This window comes from Cupressus sempervirens, chromosome 4 (assembly GCF_028749045.1).
Source record: "Cupressus sempervirens isolate cs-2001-9-10 chromosome 4, ASM2874904v1, whole genome shotgun sequence".
NCBI classification, from domain to species: domain Eukaryota; kingdom Viridiplantae; phylum Streptophyta; class Pinopsida; order Cupressales; family Cupressaceae; genus Cupressus; species Cupressus sempervirens.
The window spans coordinates 434,743,808-434,753,939 of record NC_143121.1 but is presented as its reverse complement, the minus strand read 5'-3'; the positions used below and the strand labels follow the sequence as shown (position 1 = coordinate 434,753,939).

Here is a 10,132-nt window from a genome sequence, read left to right as displayed (position 1 = left end):
ATACAATAATAGCATATCTATTGGAGAGAAACAATAATTTGAATGAAGAAGTAAAAGAATTGGAGAGAGAACATAAAGTGATATCAGTAAGACTATGTGAAACCTTGGAAAAGAAGGGAAAATTTGAGGATGAAAAAGTTTTGGTAGAAGAAAATAACACATAGTTGACTACAAGACTAGATGAAAATATCATTCAGATATAAACCTAATGAGGGCACAACCCAATATAAAATGAACACAACAAGAAAAGGGGAATATTATTATTAGAAGTGATATGCTATTACATTCATTACAATGAAAATAGACTCAATGACATGTCCTAGGGGCTTACAATGTTGTCTAATTCTGGAAAAAACCCTCCTCATAGTACCTTCTCCCAAACTCCACCAACACTGCATTTACAATGCCAGAAATGACCTTAAGTAACCCCAATTAGGTTTAGGGTTAGGAATAAATTTTATAATATATCATTGTCATCCATTGCCAAAATAGAAGGTTCTAGAAAACATGTCAGAAGTCGGTGTGAAATTAGAAGAATCCAAAAATGGTAGTCCAACTTCTGGGAGGCATAACTTTTGATCTGGGGACTTTGATTGATGAACCATTTACATTCTGGGAATTTCTCCAAGTTCTCTATAGCCTGATAGACAAGCTTGGCTTGTCCCCCAATTTTTGGGCCTGTACTAGGCTATTTAGTGCCTCAAATCTAAAGTTGAAGTGCTCTTAGGGGGTCTCTAGGCAACATAAAACTATAATAAATTTCAAATCGCAAAGCCTTTTGACCTGATTCTTTTTCTAGAGTTCTTTAAATTAAAAGTATAATCATCTCTCCAAATTATAGCCTCTAACTCATCATGCTTATGGCTCAATTACAAAACAACCTATTTTTTGCATTGGCACATATCCCAAGGTGCTCAAAAACTCTAACCTAGAAAACCAATAGTGGAGCTATGAGAGTTGGAATCTCTATTTGACCCAAATCGGTATCTAAAAATGAAAACGCATTAAATAGAAACTAACACTAAGCATTTTTTTGGGTGATATAGGATTGCCCTTACACCACTAGATGCTCTTGCATCAAAACCCTAACACACAATCAGTTTGACATGGTAAATCAATTATTGGGTGTTAACCATGAGTTGGCTAGAAAGGGTCTTAAGATTGTAAGTATAAAATCTAAAAATGAGAAATTGAATAATGAACTAAAAGATGAAAAGGATTTCATGGAAAGGATAAACAAACCTACAATGGCTATGAAATTTTTGAATGAACTAATGAATGCACCTAGGAGACCTAATGAGACTTTTAGACTAGGCTATGCCAAGTTCATTTTTGGTGCCAAGCAAGGTCAATCATCAAAGCAAGAAGAACAAAGGAATACAAATACAAAGACAAATAAAAAGACGCCTACATGTTATCATTATGGAAAACTAGGCCATACAACAAACATATGTAGGAGCAATATTGGTAAGTCAAATCTTAAACCAAAATTCAATGGTTATTACTTTAAGTGCAAAATATAAGGTCAACAAGCATATTAATGTAGATCAAAGGTCAATAAAGTACCAGCCACTTCTAGATTTGAAAGTTATTGTTATACTTGTCAAAAGTATGGTCATAAGTCACAAGATTGTAGATCTAGGGAAAAGAACAACTAGACACCCAAAGGGCAAGGAAAAGCACGTAAGAAAGGTAATATAATCAATTGGGATTATAATACATGGTACAATTATTATTTATGTAATATGAACCATTGCACCAACACTAGTAAATTTGGACTCAATTTTTGATGAATTTTGGTCAAAATTTTGACCAAGCAGTTCATGGCAATTTTTCTCCTCAAAATTTCAACCAACTTGTAGGTTGGTCAAAATTTTGATGAATACATTCGTTGAAAAATCTTTGTCTCTGGTCACTCTGATTTGCCATTTTTGGTCAAAAATTTGACCAAATATTGGTAAAAAACTTTCAAGAATTGGTCAAAATTTTGACCAAATATTGGTAGAAAATTTTCAAGAATTGGTCAAAATTTCCACCAATTTTTGGTCAAAAATGTTCAAGAATTGGTGGAAATTTTCGTTAAAATTTTGACCAAACTATGAGGTTTAAAAAAAAAAATAGAGTAGTGAATCCCCCAACAAATTCTTTCCCATGGAATCTCTCTTAGATCATCTTCTTAGACCAGCGCAATTTTGGAAGAGGCTTGGTAGTGATTCCCATTGTATAGTGCATTTGTTCAGTAATTTTGAAGTTGATCTAATGGTGAGCCCTTGTCTAGTATCAAGGTTTCACATGAAGATCTTCCATGACAACAAGGTTTTAGCATAAATGGAATCTCAATCCTTCTTCACATGAAGGGGATATTCACAATTTCCAAGTTTTGGCAACTAAACTAGTAGTACAAATTAAGAAAAATAAACATACTAAAGATTGACTTAAAGAACATGTAAGAGTCTTGATTTCTTCTCTCAAATCTATGATAAATAGTTCAACTCAGCCACTGAACACAATAGCTAATTGTTTTGACCTCAATCCAAAGAGCAATAAGGATATTATTGGAAAGATCTACAAATAACAATCCTATTGCAAAGTAGAAAAATGGCCAAAGAAATAATAACAAACAACCTTAAATTTATTAGGGAAGAAAAAAGATATATAGTAAAATTGATATTATTGATATTAAGAGATCGAAGGTAAAAGAAAAGATAGAACAAATAAAAAGGAGTCGGTATGAATTAAAGTTCATAAAGACCTCGAAGAAATGACTACAACAAGTAATGATACACATGTTGCTAAACAAGTTTTTTGGAATGCCAATGAGAACATATGCCACCTGTGGTAAAATAAGTATAGTATGGAACATGCTTGGACTCAAATAGGATGTTTTAGAGAAAACTAAATTTCTAATACATTTCCAAGAGTTGATGTGTGACCATGAATAGCCAAAAAGTCTAGGTTAAAGTAGTATTTTTCTAAATTTTAAAAAATGCATGACCTGTTCATAGTAGAGTTGGGCATATACCTTGCACAATTGCATCATAATACTCCAACTTCTACAATGTGTGTTTCTCTAAGAATGATCTATAATGTTGAGTCCCTTCAATATCATTGTTAAAGATCAATTGCTACTATTGTCCTACTGTTATGATAATATTGTCACTTATAGTTTGGGGAAAATCCACCAGATGCTCCTATGAAGCCAAGATTCATAGGGATATGGTAAAGTTAGTCATAGTTACAGTGTCATTATAAATTGGAAGGTTTGGAAAGATTGGAGTGGAAGACACATTTGAACCCACATAACTCAAAATGGAAGTTGTTGTGATGTTGTCAATATTTGATTTAGATTGAGTAGTGTATACTTTGGCAGCCATGTAGTATTTGGCTTTATCTTGATTAGTAGTGACAAGTTTATCTGTAGTCTGACCAGATGTTAACATGAGAGTGTCTGTTGTGTATGGATTTGTGTAGGAGGAATCCACTAATACCACCATGAGATTGTGTGATGCAGCCTTGAAAAAGATGTGATTATTGACTGCAACATTAACAATATGAAGAAGATATGTTTTGCCTTGTTGTATAGTGAACCTTGCTATTCCTACATACATCAAATTTCATTGCTCACTATGTTGATTTTGTTTAGTTAGAAATGAACAATTTTTTTAGAATTAACTATTTTTGATCTATTGAGCTATACCCAATTGAATCCAAAGCCTTTTCTGACAAAAAGAAAATGGGTACTTGATGTTGAGCATGAATATAGGTCTCTTGGTTGTCCATTTATAGTGAAAGAATGTAAAATATTGGGTGCACCTCTAGTTTCATTTGCTTCAGCTTCAACTTCAATGGGATCACTATTCCACCACTCCCCTATTCATTTATCTAAATGTAAAGTTTAAGCTGTTAGAGTGGCTACTAAATGTAATGACTATCCAGTAGGAACGCACAAGGAAAAGTCTAAGAGATTGAAAGCTACAAATCATTGGCATAGAAATTCCTTATTGGAAATTACCCACTCTTTAGGATTAACTTAGATTAATCTTGTAACAATAAAAAATAAGAAAATACTTTGTCAAAATAGAAATACACTACCACACTTCATCTTATTGGAAAAACCAGGAGACTAGGGGGGATGTTTCACGTCTAAAATTGCTTCTCCAATCATCTCCTTAACAAGAATTAAAAAAACATTAAAATTTTAAAGATAAACTCTGAAATAATGCCAATGAATGGACAAAGAGCTTACTAAAATTTGAGATGACTAGGTCCTAAATCTCAAGAAGTGGCCCCCAAGACACTAAATTTGTAGCATGAAGAAGCTAATAAGAGCTTTACCAGAGAATGCAAGGTGTTAGGGAGGATTCGACACCATAACCTCATCAAAATCATAAGTGCATTTTACTTCCCTGGCTTGAAAGGTTTGGTTCTTCAATATGCATCTAATGGAAACTTAGAAAAGTGTTTGTACCCTGAAATAGATCATCAAAACTCTTGTCAATTGGGATTGAGTGAATGTTTGAGAATTACCACAGATGTAGCACATGACACGAAATATTTTCATTATGATTTTCCTCTACAACTTGTTCACTGTAATTTGAAACCGAGTAATGTGCTCCTAGATGCTGACATGATAGCCCTTGTGAATGATTTTGGTATATCATGTTTAATTGCTACAAACCCTATAGATTCACTGAGTACAACAACATTTGCACTTCGAGGATCTATAGGCTATATTGCTCTAGGTAATTTTTTTCTTGAGTATCTTTTATATTGGCATTGTCATTTTCCTTAATAGATTCTCATGAATAAATTGGTTTGCAAAGTATGGGATAGGTGGGAATTTTTTTGTGAATGGAGATGTGTATAGTTTTGGAATCTTAATATTAGAGATGGTTACAAAGAAGAGGGCAAGCGATGAGATGTTTGTGGGAGATATGAACTTGCGAAAGTGGGTAGCAACAACATTTCTAGAGAGAGTGGAAGATATTGTTGATGTTGGGCTATTGATAGATGTGAATGAAAAATGGAAGACAGTAGATGTCTTATTTCTTTCATTAATGTTGGTTTTCTTTGTAGTAGTGAATCAACAAGAGAATGACCTTCAATGAGAGACATGGCCAGGAAATTGGAGAACCTCAAGGAATCATTGATAGGAGGTCCAACTACTTCTAATTTAACACCAACTATATATCAAAGCTCCTACACAATACCAATGCCATAGAACCATTGGCCTCTAGCAGTCAAAGTTCTTCATTTTACCTTATGACCTTCCTTGAAACCTTTGTACCGAGTTAATCTACATGAAAAATCACATATTAAAATTTTATTTCTAAAACTATCACAAGAAACACATTAGTATTTGTTAAACATATTTAAATCAAATGCTTAAGAGAAATTTTCATGAACCATCAGGAATTAAAAAAAGCACAATCCTTCTTATCCCAAATATTGTCATAAATAATGTGTATATGACAATTGCAAAAAGCTTTATTTATGAATGAAGCAGCTAGCAATGTGAGACGAAAAAATTATACAAATTAAATTCAATTGCATATGCTAGATTAAAGGGAAAAGGGAATTGTTACATTAAGTACCGTGGTAGATTCAAAAAGAAAAACAACATCAAACATACCTTTCTTCTTGTGGCATTCCAAAATGAATGCAGATTGATGGAAAGTTGCACTCCACATGAAGATTATTCAGCTCTATAGCTTTGTTAACATTCTTGACAAATATCACAACTTGATTAAAATCTAGTGCATCAAGCAGATCATTCAACTTCCAGTTCTTCTCTAGCTCACTCAATTTGATGTAGTGCTAGAAGGATCTCAAGACATAAATACCAGACACAACAAAAGAGAGAATGGTTTACTATTTTATCAGACATTATTAAACTCAAATAAATTCAATACCTAAACTAAACCATGAAGTGTCAATTTTGCCTCATCGTCAATGTATATCTCCACAGGCTATAAATGAAAACAAATGTGTGTAACATTAGGTGGTGTGATCACCATCAACAGCCAATAGTGCCACAACAATCCCCTTATTGATCCAAGGAGCACATGTTGAATGAAAAGTACTAAAAAGGTTCAACTAGTAGCTTTGTGGTCCAATATATCATCCCTAAATTTTGAATTTAATACTTCACTATATCATTGAATTAATTATTTGTATTGTTGTTACAAAACTAGTAATAGAGGCCACATGTAACCCATGTCTCCACCATGTACAACGAAGGCCAACATAGAAAATATAGCTCTGTACTACCTCTAAGGTAGCTCTATTCTTGCAAATGCAAAGAAAAAGATTTAGGTAACATGCAATCCCAACTTTGGAATTACAATAAAGCTATGGCAGTCTAGTATTGATGACCACTGATGAGAAAGTAGAGGAAAACAAGGGCTTGGCTAAGAAATACAAAACTTCAAGGAAACATGAATCACCTTTGCAAATGTGCGCTATAAACTTATGGCTAAAACATGAATCTCCTTTGTAAGGGTTAAATAAACATCTTAAGATCAATACTATAGAAATAAGCATAACTAGTATTCCACCTGAATAAAGCCAATTTAAATGAACTAACTAGCATCTCCAATCATTAAAGTAATATATAATGTAGGATTAAATAGGTCAACTTATACATAAGACATTACATCTTGCATGAATCTCTTGTAGATGGGTCGAATCTCCTTGCTCAGAGTGGTAGAGAACATCAAAACTTGCTTATCATGAGGAGTCATCTAGAAAATCTCCTAGAAATCTCTTTTCATGTCTAAAACATTAAAAAAATAAAAAACCATACTAAACAGACTATGTAATCAAAATCTATTTAAAAAGATATCTACTGACATACCCAGTGATTCCAACATTCTATCACACTCGTCAAGGATAAAATGTCTGACATTTTTTAGACTCAAATATTTTTCTATTGCTAGAGCAAATATCCTTCCAAGAGTACCCACCATTGTGTGTGGACACTCATTTTTTAGCAATGCTTTATGGACTTTAATGTTTACCCCTCCATAGAATACAACCACCTTCAAGTCTATTAAATAAGTGATAAATCTCTCAAATTCGTGGCATATCTGCATTATAAAATAGAATTGATAAGAAACCATTATTAATGGAAATAACTAAGTATAAAGTAACCACAAAATCCTTTTTATCAAAGAAAAATTCAACTATATCAGTCCATAAATTAAAATACCTTATATGCCAATTCTCGAGTATGACACAAGACAAGAGCTACAACTTGCCCAAGAATAAGTTCAATCTGTTGCAGTGTCGAAAGAATAGAAGCTAGGGTCTTTCCCATTCTAGAATTAGCTTGGAAAATAACATCCATCCCTAGGATGGCCTAGGGAATGCATTTATGTTGTGCTGATAGAATCAAACAAAATAAAGTGATATCTCAGTTAGGACATTCACAATTGGGCTGATTTTGGAATAGTTAAAGATAGCCATGATTATGCTCCAACTTTAGAGGCATAGTGAAAGTAAATTACCTATATAATATTTACATGAAGTTATTAAAGAGACTATTTCAACAAAAATTATAAGTACTCAGCAGTCAATCAATGAGCACCATGATAACTACATCATCTTCAGTCAAACAAATAGCATTTTGATATATCTCACTATCATTTTGGGATTGAATTTAGATGTCAATTCCTTTCATGGGAAAGATACGAATTTTCACATAACTTACATGAAAAACAAATTTCAAATATTGAAGAAAATTGGTTCATATGTTACTATTAATTAGAATATATAGTAAAACATGTATGAAGAAATTTAAGAGTATCTATAATCAAGTTTACAAATCTATGATCACATCACAAATATGTGATTGAGACTTCTTTAGAGTTATATTTATATTATATAATATAGTTTAGCAATTTGAAATTGTAAGCTGATCAAATTCAAAGCCATGTATATTCATTATGTTAGTTTGACAAAGTATATTGTAATATATATATATATATATATATATATATATATATATATATATATATATATATATATATATATATATATATATATATATATATATACTTAATGAAATGTTTCAAAATGTGTAATAGTAGGAACATCTCTCATGCTATGCAGCTAAAAATGAACTATTTTCCTTTCTTGCCTTGATAATAATTCTTTTCTGAGCTCACAAACATGAGAGAAAGGGGAAAGCATGAATAAGAATTTAAAGGTCATACTTTTATAGATGAAACATTATGGATTTCATTCTCCTTCTCCTTCCTTCAGTCATAGTGAAGGTATATGACAACTTATTCAACCATCCTCTACATAATGATGTGCCTTAGCTAAATTGTGTATCCTAAAGGTGGCTTGAAATTCCACTCATCGCAGAACAAGATCAAGTTTTCATTAACAATATTTGAAGAGATTAAATAGCCAAAACAAAACTACATAGAGGAAAAAATATTCCAAATAGTTATGCTTCTTAGAAGAAGAGTTTGAAATAGAGAAATAACATTTCTAGAAGCAATATACCTTTTGTATATTGTATCTTATTCAGCCATATTTTACACAATGATGTGCCTTAGCTAAACTAGTTGTGTATCCTAAAGATGGCTTGTAATTTTACTCATCCTAAACAAAGTCAAGTTGTCATTAAGGATACTTGAAGAGAGTGAATAAGCAAAACAAGACTACATAGAGGTAATGATATTCCAAATAAGTTTTCTTCTACAAAGAAGAGTTGGAGATAGAGAAATAGCATCTCTAGAAGCAATGTACCTCCTATGATGAAAGCCAACCAAAGTTGGTTTTGATCCAAATGAATCCTCCATCCTAGCTGAGTACCCAAAGCCCTATTGTGTAGTGATAGATCCTTAAAACTAGTGCCACCTTGGTGAAACAAGTTGCAAATTATGTCTCACTTGAGAAGAAGTAATGCTCTTTCCTCCAAATGTCATTGCCATAGAAAATCTCAACAAAGTACATCTATTTTATCGAATAGATGTTGTGATCTACAAGACAAAAAACATATATACCATAATTGCTTGAATGATTGACTTCATCAAGGTGATACCTCTATCTAATCTAAGCAATTTTTCTCCCAAAACCAACAAAGTACTATACATCTTACTAAACAATCTACTGATAGGAAAGCTTTGGAAATACATAAGAAATGAGAGATCCCCAAATACATAGCTAGTTGGTCTACTGGGAAGCTGAAATGCTTTTTGTCCTATTTTGAATTCTCTCATATGAGAGTTAACATAAAATTATTGATTTGTTTGGGTTAATCAATTGGCATGAGAACTTTCCATAATCAACTAGGTTCCTATGAAAAATCTGAGGTTGCCTAATATCTGCTTTACCTTGCAAAAGTGTCATTGGTAATGTGGAGGTGAAAGAATTCATATGACTTGAGCTTATAATACCCTTGAGATAAGTGCTATCTTATAACTTCCTTATTATAACTTTCAAACAGTAAAAATATGTTTAAAAGGAAATAAATTAACATTTTCAAATATCTAATCACCTTCTAGACTTAAATATTGAAACATTCCTTAATCAATATTAGGAATGGAGGAATTGACAAAATATTGTGATATGCAAGAATATGTAGTTTCTTACCAGTGCTTTATGGTTACATCATTGGAGGATGAGTGGGTTGGTCTGGCACTAGAAGAGCCTTATTGAAGTTTAAGTGAATTGTTTCTAAATTTTGGAAATCATGTTTCATGGTTTTGTTTATTAAGTTTTGTAGGGGCTATTTGATCTTCTGAAAAGATTTTTTATAGATTCAATGAAGGAAGCTTTACATGCACTTTTTGGATTTAAAATAGCATTGAAAGAAATAAAGACTAAAATGTTAAGAATAATCAAATGATACCTATTTCAAATTTGAAGCGCTATGTGACCTAGATAGCAAAGGTATAGAAGTAATAGCAATGGCAACATACTTTGTACGATAATCTCAAAAGATGAAATGTAAAACTAAATGCTTCATCTTGACAAGTCTTAGAGATAAATTCTTTCCAAAAGGTATAAAAAAAATATTATCATCATTATTGTAAACTTCATATTCTTAGTGTTATGAAGCAACCTTGTAAACAATACTCTTACAGTGGGGCAAATAGTTGCATTTGACATTTGTGAT

General features: G+C 32.1%; 1 pseudogene; it reads right to left on the bottom strand.

The window, feature by feature from the left end:
- Positions 1 to 5,250: 5,250 nt before the first annotated feature.
- Positions 5,251 to 7,375, bottom strand: LOC149561879 (DEAD-box ATP-dependent RNA helicase 15-like; annotated as a pseudogene).
- Between the last annotated feature and the right edge of the window lie 2,757 nt (positions 7,376 to 10,132).